Genomic DNA, 16319 nt, shown 5'->3' with positions numbered 1-16319 from the left:
GTCTTTCTTTTTTACCAGAACCAAGGGGGCTGCCCAGGGGCTACAGCTGTCTCTAATGACCCCGGCTTCTTTAATTTCTCTCAGCATGCCCTTGGCGTTCTGATAGTGTGCGGGGGGTACAGGCCTGTATCTCTCCTTTATTGGTGGGTGGCTCCCCATGGGGATGTGGTGTTCTACCCCTTTCACGCTGCCGAAGTCTAGCGGGTGCTTACTAAAGATTCTCTCGTACTCCTGAACCACCCGGTAGACTCCTTGTTTTTGGTGCAAGGGAGTGGAGTCAGCACCCACGTGGAGTTTCTGGCACCAGTCCTCCTTGGGTTTCTGGGAGCCATTACCCTCCGCCTGGGGAGATGGAGGCAAGGGTTCCACAGCCCTGACAGCATTGTGTTCAACAGTATACAATTTGGCTAGTGTAGCGTACCGGGGCAAGTGTACTTCCCTTTCCCCAATGTTTAAGATCCGGACGGGCACCCTTTCATGGCGGACATCAACCACCCCCCGGGCTTTCAAAATGGTGGGCCTGCTGTCTGAGTACACGGGTTCTACCATGGCTTGGTAGTCTCTCCCTCTTAACCCGATTGCAGTACGACACCAGATCATCATTTCACTTTTGGGAGGCATGGCAATGGGGAACGGGTCGCTCATCCTTACGCTACCGATCTCACCACCAGACAGTTCTACCTGTTGCCGTCTCATCAGGGCTCTTATCTCTTTCTGGAGGACCCTCTGTTGGCTGGAGCTAGCATTCTTCGCCACCTGCTGTAAAATTACAATTACTTCTGAAAGACAATTTTCAATCACGTTAGTACCCAAGGTTATTTTAGGGTGACTTTCTCGACGGTCAATGTCCACAATGATCACTCCCTGTGCCGGCAGTTCAACTTTACCAATCTTAATGGTCATCTCTCTGAACCCCACCTGCGGCATGGGCTGGCCATTGCTGGCGATGATGCTCAAGTCATTGTCTGGATAGCGGGTAATGTCTGTGTCACTCCAATACTGCTTAGAAAGTACATAGGGGATGGTAGTTACTTGTGACCCGGTATCCAGCAGTGCACTCATGGGGATACCGTCCAGCACTACGGGTAAAACTGGGCGTCTCCCCACGTACTTATCGCGCCAATTAGACGGGCCTGATGACCTTATGCCTGGGGGTTGGCACCCTGCCCCAGGTCGGACCCGTTTAAAGTACAGCACCTGGCTACGTGTCCCGACTGGCGGCAACGGCGTCAAATCGGCTGTCCATCCTCCGTGTAACGGTCGGTGGGCCTCCCTCTGAACGACGGGATCCTCCTCTATCGACGCCACGGGACATCCTCCGGACTGGAAGCCAGCTTGATTGGTCCTGACGGGTCCATCTGTAATGACTGTACGGTCCTGGTCAATGCAGCAACACTCCTTGTTAGTTCTTGGACCTGATGGTGGAGGTTTGCAGGCGGGGATGGGTTTAGGGCCTGCGCATCAGCCCCCACAAGGTCTGCGGGGTAGGGTGCTGCCCCCTGGTGGTAAGTGATGGCAGGACGCCGGGAAGCTACAGCGCCACCCGGTGCGTGTTCTCGGAGCACCCGGATGGCCCTATCTTTGAACTGTGCAAAAGTCAAATCGGGGTTCTGTAGGGCCATGAGGCGCAGCTTGGTTCTGTGGGCGCTGGACAGCAGACCTTCTATAAACTGGTCAGTCAACAATTTATCTGTATCCTGCACGCTGCCAGGGTCAGCTTGCTTGATTGCCCCCAAAGCTTCCTGTAAATTTAGGGCATAATCTCTGATGCTATCTTGAGCTCGCTGCTTACATCCATAGAACCGCATTTTGATTTCTGCTGAGGTACGGGTATCAAAGGTGTCCCGTAGACGGGTCAGAACCCCCCTTACAGTCCTTTTCTCCTCAGCTGTCCAAGACTTTACCTCCCGCTGGGCCGCACCAGTTAACTGCCCTATCAGTATGCTTACTTTCTGTTCTTCTGTCAGGGGATAAACTTTGAACAGGCTATACAGCCTTTCTTTAAAGTCGCCCAAGGTATGCGACTCGCCGGCATACTGTGACAGCCAGGCCGCTCCGGGAATATAGGGCAGGGAAAACGGCATCACAGCTGCAGCGGCTACGCTGGTGGTAGAGGGTCCCTCCGCTTCCGACATCCTCCTCCCCCCTAGTTAACCGTGGCCTACCTTCCGGCGATCCTCTTCTGTAGGCCGCGGCTCCGCTCGCGATGCTCTGGGCGAGGACCTTATGTCGCACGGTGATGACGTTGGCGTCCGCTGGATCTCCTTTTTGGACCTTGCGCAGCCACAAACATGTTTCTGGATGCCACAAACATTAAAGGCTGTGTCTGAGAGCAGGAGGGAGGTTCTCTGGTCAGGGACCATTAGCATGCAGCACCTCCTGTCCCAGGCCAGTAGGGGGAGCAGGCTGCCCCTATAAAAGCTGGAACTGAGGGCAGGGTTAGGGAGACCAGGACCCACTTCTGAAGCATCCAGAAGGGTTCCAAGAAGAGAGGGACAGGTCAGCGGCAGCTGAGGAGTCCAGGAGGCTGAGGAGGAACAGCAAGCCAGGGACAGAGGCGACGAGAGCCGGTCCTGGCTGAGAGAGAACTGCACAACCGGACACTGGGGTCCGAGGCTGTCAGGGTTGCAAGCCCGGCAGCAGATCACCTACCTGTGAGGGATTTTAGGTCCCTTGGCCTGAGAAGCCTGGAGTATCCGCCACACAGAGGGACCGGTACAGCACAGAGAAGCAACAGGTAACTAAGGCCCGAGTCGCAAGCCATATAGGCGTAGTGCATGGTCAGCTCAGGTACGTGGGCTATCACACCACTAAAGTGGGAGATAGTCAGCAAGGGCAGAGAGAGTACGGTAGGCCTACCCACTCACCCTGACCAGTGGGGCTCGCCCGAATGTTTTCAGACACCCGTTCCCATTCCTACCCTGTACTCCTGTTGGGTCATAAGTGCCACCTACAAAAAAGACCCTGGACTGTTTGAGGTAGACTCTGGACCTTTATTATTGCGGTCTGCACCATCACCCCCAGCATCCTATTACCTGCCCTGAGGCTACACTCTTCCCGCGGGGAGTTATTCTATCCTAGTGCTGCCTACCAACATCAGCCTCAGCGGTCTGCCTTGCCGCAGCGGTCATCCCTGACCGCAATCCACGGGTGGCGTAGTCAGACATTCAAAACCCTACAAATAGACTGCCACAACATTTGGTCTGACCACCCTGAGCCACGGGATCGGGTTGCCACTACTACCCCCATCATTGCACTGAAGTCCTGTTCCGAGTGCCCCACGGCGCAGGGGGCGAGTCATCAGCATAGGGCGGGCCTTCAGGTCTCGCGCGGTTTTGATGTCCACGCCCCTCTTCTTCCCGCGCGGCATCCCGAAGATGGCTCCCGATGGCGGGAAACGGCTTAGTTTGGCGGGAAATGGCCCCGAATGGCGGGAAACTTCACTCAGGTAAGTATAAAGTCTTTTTCAGGCACGCAATACCCGTTTGTGGCGGGTTGTTCACAATCCTGCCAACTACGCCAAAGCTGACTCGCCCCCTGGGCCGTGGGGCATTCGGAACCGGGCTTCTGTACGATGGTGGGGGTAGTAGTGGCAACCCGATCCCGTGGCTCAGGGTGGTCAGACCAAATACTGTGGCAGTCTATTTATAGATTTGTGAATGTCCAACTACGCCACCCGTGGATTGCGGTCAGAGATAACCGCCGCTGCGAGGCATATCGCTGAGGCTGGTGTTGGTGTGCAGCACAGGGGTAGGACAACTCCCCACGGGAAGAGTGTAGCCTCAGGGCAGTGTAGGTGGATGCTGGGGGTGATAGTGCCGGCCGCGATAGTAAAAGTTCAGAGCCTGTTTCAAACAGTCCTGTGTCTTTATTGTAGATGTTATTAATGACCCAACAGTAGTACCGGTTAGGAATGGGCCTGGGTATCTGAGAGCATTCGGGCGAGCCCCACTGGTCAGGGTGAGTGTGTAGGCCTACCGTTCTCTCTATGCTCTTTCTGACTATCCCCCTCTTCGTGGTGTAATAGCCCACGTCCCTGAGCTGGCGGTGTACTTCCCGCCTGTATGGCTTGCGACTCGGGCCTTGGGTACCTTTTTGCTTTCTCCTCGCTGTACTGGTCCCTCTGTGTGGCGGAGCCTCCAGGCTTCTTAGGCCAAGGGACCTGAAATCCCTCGCGGGTTGGTTCTCTGCTGCTGGGCTTGATAACCCGGGGCAGCCTCGGACCCCAATTTCCGGTAAGATTGGTTCTCTGCCAGGACCGGCTCTTGTCGCCTCTGTCCCTGGCTTGCAGTTTCTCCTCTGCCTCACGGACTCCTCAGCTGCGGCTGACCTGTCCCTCTTCTCTGAGAACCCTTCTGATCACTTCAGAAGTGGGTTCTGGTCTCCCTAACCCTGCCCCAGTTCCAGCTTTTATAGGGCAGCCAGCTCCCCCTACTGGCCTGGGACAGGAGGTGCTGCATGCTAATGGTCCCTAACCAGGGAACCTCCCTCCTGCTCTCAGACACTGCCTTTAATATTTGTGGCATCCAGGCCTGGGGTGACACAAATGCATGTTCTCATGATACCAGTAAATACAATTATGTCTGTTAATATGGCTGGATAATGTGAAAGAAGCTTCATCACTCCACATAATGTTATCTAAAATTACTGGATTTTCTTCAGTTTCGTTAAGCATAATCTCACTAAATTGCAGCCGCCTGTCTGGATCATCCTCCAATAAACCATGAATTAGACGTGGACGATCAGCTTTCCACCCAATAGATTTCAGGATTCGCATGATAGAAGCTCGTAAAATTCCCAATTCCAGAGAGGCTCTTCTGGACTTTTTTGGACTCTGAACAAATGTTTCAGCAACAAGTTGTTTATTATCTTCTGTACAGACTGTTTTGGGTCGAGCAGTTTTTGGAGCATTAAGGATTGAGCCGGTGGCATTGAATTTGTCACGAATGCGGTAAATGGTTTGTCTCTTTGGGGCTTGAGTACCAAATCTTTCAACCCAATTTGCTCTAACGGTTTCAGCATTTTGAGATTTCCAATACTCTGTTAAAATCCATTTTCTTTGATCTGTATGTAAATTATTTGCCATTATGTGTTATCTGAATTATCTGAAAAGAAAACAGATTTGGGGGAGATCTATCTGTGAAAACTAGATCTGTGAAACTGGCTCAGTTGCCCTTAGCAACCAATCAGATTCCACCTTTCATTTTCCAAAGAGTCTGTAAGGAATGAAAAGTGGAATCTGATTGGTTGCTAAGGGCAACTGAGCCAGTTTCACTTTACACCATGTTTGATAAATCTCCCCCTTCATAAACTTATTACACTTTCTGTCCACCTACTTTTGGACCACCCTGTATATACATACACAATGTCCGGCCCATTTTTTTGAGTTTTGTTTGAAATTATGACCAATTTGCCCTTTTTTCTCTGTTTTTTGTGTTGTTCCAATACACTCAAAGGAAGTAAACGTGTGTATAATAAAACATGTGTAATTGCAATAATTTTCTGGGAGAAATACTTCATTTTCTGGAACAATTTCAAGGGTGCCAACACTTTCAACGATGACTGTATACAGTATGTGTTTTTATATACAGCATGTTTGTGTTTACAGTGTGAGTGTGTACAGGTGCATCTCACTAAATTAGAATATCATCAAAAAGTTAAGTTATATCAGTTCTTCAATACAAAAAGTGACACTCATATATTATATAGAGTCATTACACACAGTGATCTATTTCAAGTGTTTATTTCTGTTGATGATTATGGCTTACAGCCAATGACAACGCAAAAGTCATTATCTCAGTAAATTAGAATACTTTATAACAACAGCTTGAAAGATGATTTTACAATCCGAAATGTCCTCCTGAAATGTCTGTTCAGTAAATGCCCTCAATACTTGGTCGGGGCTCCTTTTGCATCAATTACGGCATCAATGCGGCAATGTGGCATGGAGGCGATCAGCCTGTGGCCCTGCTGAGGTGTTATGGAGCCCAGGTGGCTTTGATAGCAGCCTTCAGCTCGTCTGCATTGTTGTGTCTGGGGTCTCTCATCTTCCTCTTGACAATACCCCATAGATTCTCTATAATAGATTCTCTATGGGGTTAAGGTCAGGCGAGTTTGCTGCCAATCAAGCACAGTGATACTGTTGTGTGTAAACCAGGTACTGGTACTTTAGGCAGTGTGGACAGGGGCCAAGTCCTGCTGGAGAATGACATTTCCATCTCCAAAAAAAGAGGGAAGCATGAAGTGCTCTAAAATGTCCTGGTAGACGGCTGCACTGACACAGTGGACCTACACCAGCAGATGACATGGCTCCCCAAACCATCACTGATTGTGGAAACTTCACAGTAGACCTCAAGCAGCTTGGATTGTGGCCTCTCCACTCTTCCTCCAGACTCTGGGACCTTGTGGAGTGTGTCAAACTAAGGGACCTTTTTAAATGCTTAGGAAGCCTTTGCAGGTGTTTTTTGTTAATTATTCTAATTTACTGAGATAATGACTTTTGTGTTTTCATTGGCGGTAAACCATAGTCATCAACATTAACAGAAATAAACACTTGAAATAGATCCCTCTGTGTGTAATGACTCTATATAATAGATCCCTCTGTGTGTAATGACTCTATATAATATATGAGTTTCACTTTTTGTATTGAAGAACTGAAATAAATTCACTTTTTGATGATATTCTAATTTAGTGAGATGCACCTGTATGTGAATACAGTGTGTATATTTACAGTATTTTTGCAGGGCTGCCACCAGGAATTTCAGGGCCCCATACTGGCAACATTTTTGGGCCCCTTGATACTCTGCCCAGACTCCACCCCAGCTCCGCCTCCATCTCTCAAATCTTTCATAGTGCCACAGCCCACTTCTGCACCACGTCCTTCCCAATCCCACATTAACAGTTCTCATGGAACACCATATTAGATACATTGTTTTTTTGTTTTGGCCAAAAGATTTTTTAAGCCTGCCACCACGACAAGGTAGACTCTTTTGGCAGGGCCCTACTCTACTCTAACATTAAAAATTTGTTAAAATATCCAATACTCTTTTTAGTTATATTTGTATTTATTTTTCTTTAAGGGAATGTGTCACATACATTTTTTAAACTAATTGAAACCAGATTGTGATAATGTTTTTATAATCGGTATTTCTGATTTCAGGGTATTATATTCTGTTTCCTGTACATTTATGGAAGCTGCTCTCTTGCCTGTTTGGAGATATGGACATTGGACCTATGTCACAAGATACTGTATTATAGAGGACTCTATTTCCTGGAGAGAGCTTTCTATACATGTTCTCATGTTTAGTGACATGCAGATGTTATTGTGCAGGAAGGGGGGAGAGGTGAGCTGTGACACTACCTACTGTGAATGGTGGATTATGTTATCTCTCATTGTAATCCTGCTTGTTATGATAATGAGCTGACTGCTGAAAAGGGATCTCTTCTGGACTTGTTAGTCTATTAGAAAAGCGGTTTCTGATTATTTATTATTTTATGATATAAGGGGTGACAAACTTTAAAGTCAATTATTCCAAGGCTTTAAACTATGATTAAAAGGATTGGCCATTTTCTGCTTATTGTTGACCAATGTGTTTGAGAAGAAGGTAAGGCACTTACTAATATGGCCTTTCTTGAATTTCAGCACTAAATATCAAATATGGGAAACACAAATCTCGGCTCTGCTGAATTTCTGCACTGAATGCCTTTTATCATCTACAAACACATTGGTTAACAATAACCAGAGAGTGGTCAATGCCCTTAACATAAAAACTTCCTAACACATTCCCAGTAAACATTTCACTAACTAAATGTATTTTTCATAAGAGTCATTTAGTTAAATCCTTTGGCCAATTAAACATCATAAAAATGAAGGCATTGGCTCTTCTATCATCTCTATAGAAACAGTGGAGGGAGTGTAAAGTGCTGTAGTGCTGTAGTCGTGACCGAGCTGCAGTCCCTTTGGCACTTTACAGACAAGGGGTGTCCCAGTCCCAGTGTGCTATAAAGTGTGGGGGGCATCACACCCACTTGTGGGCCGTAGGCCTCCGCTGCCTCCAGGCTTCCGTCCTCAGGAGCCGCCGTACACAATGCATGGAACAACATTCAAACTTTCACTAACAAGTACAAGTTCATCATGTGGGTACAAGTGGGATCGGGCCCAGCAATGCAGACTTCCTTCCTCCTTAGCACAACTCCTCTTCTCTTCTGCCACACGTTCATTCTGGACTACCCCCAAGTCTGCTGACTCCATCAGCCCCAGGGATTCATTGTCCACTCCAGCAGTGCCCCCGGGACCTGCCACCTGCTCCTCATGTAACTCCATGTCGCAATGTCAGAAGACCAGCCCGCTCCATGGTACCTGGCCTGAGCCATAGGCTCCAGGTGCTGTTGGAATGTCCATCACGGATCTCCATTTGGCCTCCCACTGTACAGAACATTTGGCCCATGCTGCCCCTAGCAGCCCACCACCCCACCTGAACTTGAATTCTCTTCTACCCTTCACTGGCTGACACTGAATCCCCTCTAACCAGGAAGTGCCCCCCCTTCTTATCAGCACTAGTGCCCTCCCACTGGGCTAAACCTAACCTTAACCATTTCCTATCTTACATGCTAATCTATTATCCTTATGCTATATTCTATGCTATGCTAAACCACAATATTGCAATATGTAGTAAAAATCACACCACAGGCTGATCTTCAATGGAGCGCCGTCAGAACAGGCTCCAGGGCCTTCAACAGGCCTGCGGCAGCCATGACAAACCATCAGCACCCTGCATTACTGGAGGAAGGGGCAAGGTGTGCCCCCCAGACTGCGCTTTAAAAATGAGATTGACAGCAGCATTTAAGGGATTAACAGCAGCGAGTGGAGCTTAGCTCTGCCTGCTGCTGTTACAGTCAGATGCTGCCTGTATTAGGCCACGTACACACATTGAGTATTTGGTGAGTTTTTTACATCAGTATTTGTAAGCCAAAACCCGGAGTGGGTGATAAATATAGAGGTGGTGACATGGTCCTATTATACTTTTCCTCTGATTGTTCCACTCCTGGTTTTGGCTTACATATACTGATGTAAAGAACTCACCAAATACTCACCGTGTGCACGTGACATTGGGGTATGTGCATGTGCCGTCTTTTATACATCGGCGTATCCACTTATTTTTTTTCTATAGAAAGACGCTTCTGGAAAACCCTGGCTGTGTGGATAGATAAAATAGTGGAAGCTTAAGATTGGATCGGTCATTTCTTTTAGTTGCTTTCGAAGCCTGAAGTGCTTAACAGAAGAGACAAGAAATGAAATATATGCACAGCAAATCGTTTTGACATTACTGTGCATATATTCATTCTTTTTTATGTTTTTTAAGTGTTTTTTCAGGTGGGTTCATGGCAGAATATGCCTGAAAATGAGGCGGTGTGCACATACCCTAACAGTCAACATCTCGGGGAAATGATGCAGACTACTACTATTGTAGGTTAGAGGAAAAGGAACCACTGGTTACAAATGCCTATAACAGGTATTCTTGTACTTCCATTTACCCACAGTGCATCTGCAGTAGTGATGGACAGTCTGGCTCTTTTTGGCGATCTGTCTCTCCTGGCTCTGCTCACCAAAAACAGCCAGCTCTTTTGGATCCTAAACCGATCCCTATTAAATATGTGTTTACAATAGGTGAACACATATTTAAGATTATGTTAATGAGGTTGAAACTCTGCCTACTTGCAGTTGACCAATTAAATTGATGAGTGGGCAGAATTTGGTCTGGGTGGGAGTTACATCCCCTGAACACTGGAATTTAACACCCAGTTAGAGCCATTCAGAGAATATAGTGGCCCTCACTGGGGCGCTGACCCCCATCGTTCACAGCAGGAAGCCGTCAGTTTGTTTCAGGTCGTTTGTGAACGACCCATCACTAATCTGCGGGCTCCTTCATCTTTCAGCATCCATCTTCATTCTTCCCAAAGTCGGGGGGCGGGGTGTGTGTGTTATCCAGTATGGTGGTATTAGTGGTATTATACACCTATGATCTAGGGCGGTGTCTGCCTCACACTATATTCCTTATAGCTCATGTCATTACTTTCTTGAATATGAGGAATTCCAAAGATATGTACATGGACATGCAATAGCAATAGAAAAAAAAATCCGGCCTCCTTCCACCCCTTAATAGCCGGCCATCTCACACCTTATTTCCCCGTCACCCAGGACAGCTCAATGAGTTATGGAGGAGGGGGAAAAGGGTAATTATAGTCACCGGTAAATATAATTATTTTACATAGCAAAGCAATATAGCTTTAAATGCTATGATTTAAAAAAAAAAAAAAAAAAAAAACTGGCCTCCTTCCACCCCTTAATAGCCAGCCATCTCACACCTTATTTTCCCGTCACCCAGAACAGCTCAATGAGTTGTTATGGAGGAGGGGGAAAATTATAACTATAGTCATCGGTAGTCACCGGTAAATATAATTATTTTACATAGCAAAGCAATATAGCTTTAAATGCTGTGATTTAAAAAAAAAAAAACTGGCCTCCTTCCACCCCTTAATAGCCGGCCATCTCACACCTTATTTCCCCGTCACCCAGGACAGCTCAATGAGTTGTTATGGAGGAGGGGGAAAAGTATAACTATAGTCATCGGTAGTCACCGGTAAATATAATTATTTTACATAGCAAAGCAATATAGCTTTAAATGCTATGATTTAAAAAAAAAACTGGCCTCCTTCCACCCCTTAATAGCCAGCCATCTCACACCTTATTTCCCTGTCACCCAGAACAGCTCAATGAGTTGTTATGGAGGAGGGGGAAAAGTATAACTATAGTCATCGGTAGTCACCGGTAAATATAATTATTTTACATAGCAAAGCAATATAGCTTTAAATGCTGTGATTTAAAAAAAAAAAAAACTGGCCTTCTTCCACCCCTTAATAGCCAGCCATCTCACACCTTATTTCCCCGTCACCCAGGACAGCTCAATGAGTTGTTATGGAGGAGGGGGAAAAGTATAACTATAGTCATCGGTAGTCACCGGTAAATATAATTATTTTACATAGCAAAGCAATATAGCTTTAAATGCTGTGATTTAAAAAAAAAAAACTGGCCTCCTTCCACCCCTTAATAGCCGGCCATCTCACACCTTATTTCCCCGTCACCCAGGACAGCTCAATGAGTTGTTATGGAGGAGGGAGAAAAGGGTAATTATAGTCACCGGTAGTCACCGGTAAATATAATTATTTTACATAGCAAAGCAATATAGCTTTAAATGCTATGATTTAAAAAAAAAAAAAAACTGGCCTCCTTCCACCCCTTAATAGCCAGCCATCTCACACCTTATTTCCCCGTCACCCAGGACAGCTCAATGAGTTGTTATGGAAGAGGGGGAAAAGTATAACTATAGTCATCGGTAGTCACCGGTAAATATAATTATTTTACATAGCAAAGCAATATAGCTTTAAATGCTATGATTTAAAAAAAAAAAAAAACTGGCCTCCTTCCACCCCTTAATAGCCAGCCATCTCACACCTTATTTCCCCGTCACCCAGAACAGCTCAATGAGTTGTTATGGAGGAGGGGGAAAAGTATAACTATAGTCATCGGTAGTCACCGGTAAATATAATTATTTTACATAGCAAAGCAATATAGCTTTAAATGCTATGATTTAAAAAAAAAAAAAATCCGGCCTCCTTCCACCCATTAATAGCCGGCCATCTCACACCTTATTCCTCACAGCCCGTGTCATTGCTGTCACGAATATGAGGAATGTAAATTACCGGTATATTTAAAAATTGTCATAGGCATTAAAAAAAAAAAAGTCCGGCCTCCTTCCACCCCTTAATAGCCGGCCTGTCTCGCACCTTTTATTTCCTCTCAGCTCAGGACAGCACCATAATCTGTTGCTATGATGGGTGAGAGGAAATGCAGTCACCGGTTATAAATGCCTATGACTGAGGGGAAGTGCAGGTGTTATTGCACTTCTACTTACCAAGCATCTCTTGGCTCCTCCATCTTGCTGGTTGCATCTTCGCTCCTCCCAAGGTTAAGTGCCTGATGGATATTGGAGAAATCTTCTTACTCCACGTCGTACTCCCTGTAGCCAGTGCCCATCCTGGGATCCATACTTCAATCTTCCTATATTCTGATGATCTTCATTTCCTTCTGTTCTTCTTCCAGGGACTCAAGAGGGCACTATCTCTGATGACACGTGAGTCTTCAAGGGTTTTCTAGCTGACAAATGAAAACCCTCTGAATGCAGCCTGTTTGTCTGGGGGGATCGATGACATTGTGGCCTCTGCTGCCTCCAACTTGCCTAGATGGAACCTTTTGCGGCGGTGATGAGGTTCAGATGTCTGGATGAAACACAACAGAAGATTAGTATTTAAGGATGATGACTTATCACATTAAATAAAGTCACAATCTTTGCTCTTCATTTGTGTATATTTTATTCCCAAGTAATCTTACATATTGGTTTTCTGGTCAATGTACTGCAATTAGCATGAGAATCAATACAGCAATTGACTATATTTGGTTTATTACCTAATCATGGGAGGTTCCATCGGTAATATACTGTAATATTTCTGTCATGTGAGATTGGTGATCTTCATGGGAAACATTTATGCCGGGTTCGTTTGGTGGCTGGCAAATTACCGCCTTTTAGGCTGCTCACCCACTAATCCAGTGTGCCGTCATACAAAGCTCATGCTAGCAAACATTAATGTATGCAGGATGACGTCAAAGATTGTTGGTGTATGAACATAAGAGCTGAAGCTAGATGCATCAAACCCGGGTGCTCTGTACAGACCCTGTGCACAATCAATTATGGAGGGGCATTAAATTCACAATCCGATGGCACTTGGCATCATTTTTTTTCTTTCAGATTCCTACTAATTCGGACAGCAGAAGCCTCTATATGCCTCCTCGAGGTATATGAGGATTGAGAAGACTGCTCATGCTCATATATAGACTTTTCTGGGAGACCTATTACAGTTTTGTACAAATTCGAGCTGTAATTCGACCTTATCCATGAGCACTTTCTCTTATGTACAATGGTTAAAGAAGAATATATTGGGCGTTGCATTCACTAGTCTTACTCTTCTTAAACATTAGATGGCTGTACAATTTCAGACTGCCAATCCTTTTGTTCTTACTGAGATAAGTCGCCACCAGATATTTGGCCAACTACTATGTCGGCCCTCGCTCAACCGAGCTCTCCGGTGTTCCCTATGTGAGAGCTGCTGCCAGACATGCCTATAGGTGGTTTATCTCAATGAGAACAAAAGGATTGGCAACCCTGAATTGGACATGTCAGATACTTAACTCCCGCAAAAATCAATTGTCCGGGGGTTCCTATACAGATTAGACTGTTGGTAGAATCTATCGTTATCGGTGGGTTTGGCCAACAATAGTTTAATGTGTATTGGAGTAAAATGCACCAAATTAATGACAAGGTGCATGGCCTTTACAAAAATCTGGTGCTTGAATAGTTTTACAGAGATAAATACATCTATGCTACCCTTGTATCATTTTCTATAATATGTAACAGTAAATCTATTAAAGGCAATATGTCACCAGGTTTTTGCTACCTTATCTGAGAGCAGCATGATGTAGATAAAGAGACCCTGAATCCAACAATGTATCACTTAGTTTACTTTGTGCAGTGGTTCTGATACAGAGTTCTTAGATTTAGCAATGTAGCAGAGTTGAGAAAGCTAACCCCGCCCACACTAGGCTGTGCATGTAAACAGTCCATTGACATTGAGCTGCTTAACACAGGAGGAGGCGGAGTCGGACTAGCAAGCATGTGCTGTTGTAGTCCTGGCAATGATAATCACCAGGTGATAAAACTTTCAGTGTAAGTAGACAACAGCACACAGCATTACAGGTGACATATCATTGAAATCTGTGATTTAACCTCTTCCTCATGCTGTCCGCAGATTACATAGTAAAAAGTTCACCCTGACCTGGATACAATTTCTGTCCATTTACTTACTACAGGGATGTGTGGTGGGGGCATCTGAAGGGCTTCCACAGAGACCCAGTCAATATGCTGGAAAAAGGGATGATCTCTGATGTTTCTGTGGACTCCTAAGCGCTTGGCGGGATCTCTCTGGAGGAGCTGGAAATGAAAAATATGCTTAATAGTCAATCAGTGCAGGTAAAATATCTTATAACAGAACAATTCTACAGGACTTCTGTAGTGCAACGTTAGACCCTAGGGCTCTTTCACACGTCTGTGTATCCAGTATGTGTGGTGACAGTTTCCACACGTACCGGAGACACTGACACACGCGCACATGTCAGTGTGTTTCCACGGACCGTGTGTCTGTGTGATCCACACAGACATGCCAGTTTTTGCCAGCCGGCAGCACGGATCACACGGACCCATTCAAGTCAATGGGTCTGTGTAAACATGTACCGCACATGGATGCCATCCGTGTGACATGTTCCGGGCTTGGGAATCAGCGGTACAGTTAGAGCTAATCCCAAGCGCCGGGTGCTGAACGCTGTCCTCATCATAGTTCCCTGCCGGCGCAGCGATCAGCACCAGCAGGGGATAGTGATGAGAGTACAATTCTGCTCCCGGTGTCTCCACCTGTAAAAATAAGAATAAAAGTTAAAAAATCCTTATACTCACCTGTCCTAAGTGTCCCCCGCTGTAATCCACGCAACCGCTCAGCAGAGGAGCTGTGCTCAGTGAGCGGTGTCCTGTCAGTCACTGAGCTCAGCGCAGCTCCGGGGCCTGCTCGCTGCAGGAGTCATTCTCCCCTGCTCCTCTGCTACTACTCTCATCATTATCTCCTGCTGGTGCCGATCGCAGCGTCGGCAAGGGACAATGATGAGGGCAGTGTTCTGCTCCCGGTGCTTGGAAACAGTGCTAACTGTACCGCTGATTCCCAAATTCCGGTGCGTGTGCTCCTGATGCGCCACACGGGTGGCACATGAGCGTCACACGTGTGCCACACAGGTGCACAAGGACACGCATATCTCCGGTACCAGAAATATCAGGACGTGTGAAAGAGCCCTTAGGTCCAACTGACTGTAGACTGCCAGTAGATCCATGACAGCAATGCTCAGTGACTAAACACTTCTACCCAGCAAAACAAGTACTCATGTAGATCCTCAAATGGATTCATTGCTGGTTAGAAAGGGAAAAATTAAGAGTACATTGGCCTATTCTGTGCGGCTTCAGTACATTTACCATGGCAGTACATTACTAAGTAGTAAATCCAATATCCGTATTGTTCTCACCTCTCTAATGATGTCTTCAGCGCCGGAGGAAGATGTATCAAATAGTGCAGGATGGTAAGTGCACTCACCGGTAACCATCTCATTTATGATGAGGCCAAGCGCGTACCAGTCCACTCCGGCGCCATACTCCTCCCTAGCCAGCATCTGTCACAGAGGAGAGAACAGTTACTACATAGGTGACATGTCAGCACATGAATGTATCAGGCTTTGTATCACGTTTGTGTACTTCTGTGGTAAAATGACACAGAGTCAGTTGAAGTAAGAAGCGTCATTGATGTTTGCTAAAAGAGGCTTTTAAGTTTCCTGGAAGAGATGTGCCGACTGCCGACTACTTCACTGTAGTTTTGTGCATTATTTTTTAACCTTGCATTTTAGGCTGTCGGCAAAGTTTAGTGTACTCTAAGGTAATGCACATGATGTATTTTTTGGGAAGGAGGGGCAAGTACACCGAGTTTCTCAAGAGGAAGACGCTTCAGGAAAAGTATGAGTTATTTTTATCCTGAAGCATCTTTTTTTTTTTACCCTTCTTCGTCATTTCCGTGCCCCTGACGCCCATCCCCCTGCTCCCTCTCTCTGGAGCACTCTGGAATGCCTGCTCTGTCTGCAACAAGCTCCATTTTGTCCATGGCCTCTTTACCTCTCGCAATCTCTCCTTCCTGGGCATCACAGAGACATGGTTGACACCCTCTGACACTGCCTCCCCTGCTGCGCTGTGTTACGGTGGCCTCCACTTCACGAACACTCCTCGCCCTGGTAACAGACATGGTGGAGGAGTGGGTCTCCTCCTTTCTACCAACTGCACCTTTAGCCCTATCCCACCTCTACCCTCTCTTATTCTACCTTCTTTTGAAGTCCACTCTGTCCGCATTTACTCTCCCTTCAACCTCCAAGTGGCTGTCATATACCGACCTCCAGGCCCGGTCACTGCCTTTATTGACCAATTCTCCATCTGGCTTCTTTACTTTATCTCTGCTGACATTCACACAATCATCATGGGCGATTTCAACATCCCCACTGACACTCACCAGCCAGCAGCATCCAAACTCCTGTGGCTTACTTCATCCTTTGGAATTACTCAGTGGTC

General features: G+C 46.4%; 1 long non-coding RNA gene across 1 annotated transcript; it reads right to left on the bottom strand.

Annotated features, from left to right (window-relative positions):
• Positions 1-11941: 11941 nt before the first annotated feature.
• LOC141191709 (uncharacterized) lies at positions 11942-15378 on the bottom strand. Its single transcript, XR_012265444.1, has 3 exons — positions 15236-15378; positions 13977-14102; positions 11942-12336 (listed from the first exon to the last, which is right to left on the bottom strand). It is a non-coding gene; the product is annotated as an uncharacterized lncRNA (long non-coding RNA).
• Positions 15379-16319: the final 941 nt, after the last annotated feature.

Source organism: Phyllobates terribilis, unplaced genomic scaffold, assembly GCF_046119375.1.
Source record: "Phyllobates terribilis strain yellow unplaced genomic scaffold, ASM4611937v1 Scaffold_51__1_contigs__length_9155689, whole genome shotgun sequence".
Lineage (NCBI taxonomy): Eukaryota > Metazoa > Chordata > Amphibia > Anura > Dendrobatidae > Phyllobates > Phyllobates terribilis.
Note: the sequence above shows the minus strand (reverse complement) of the source record. Positions and strands in the feature narration are given on the sequence as shown.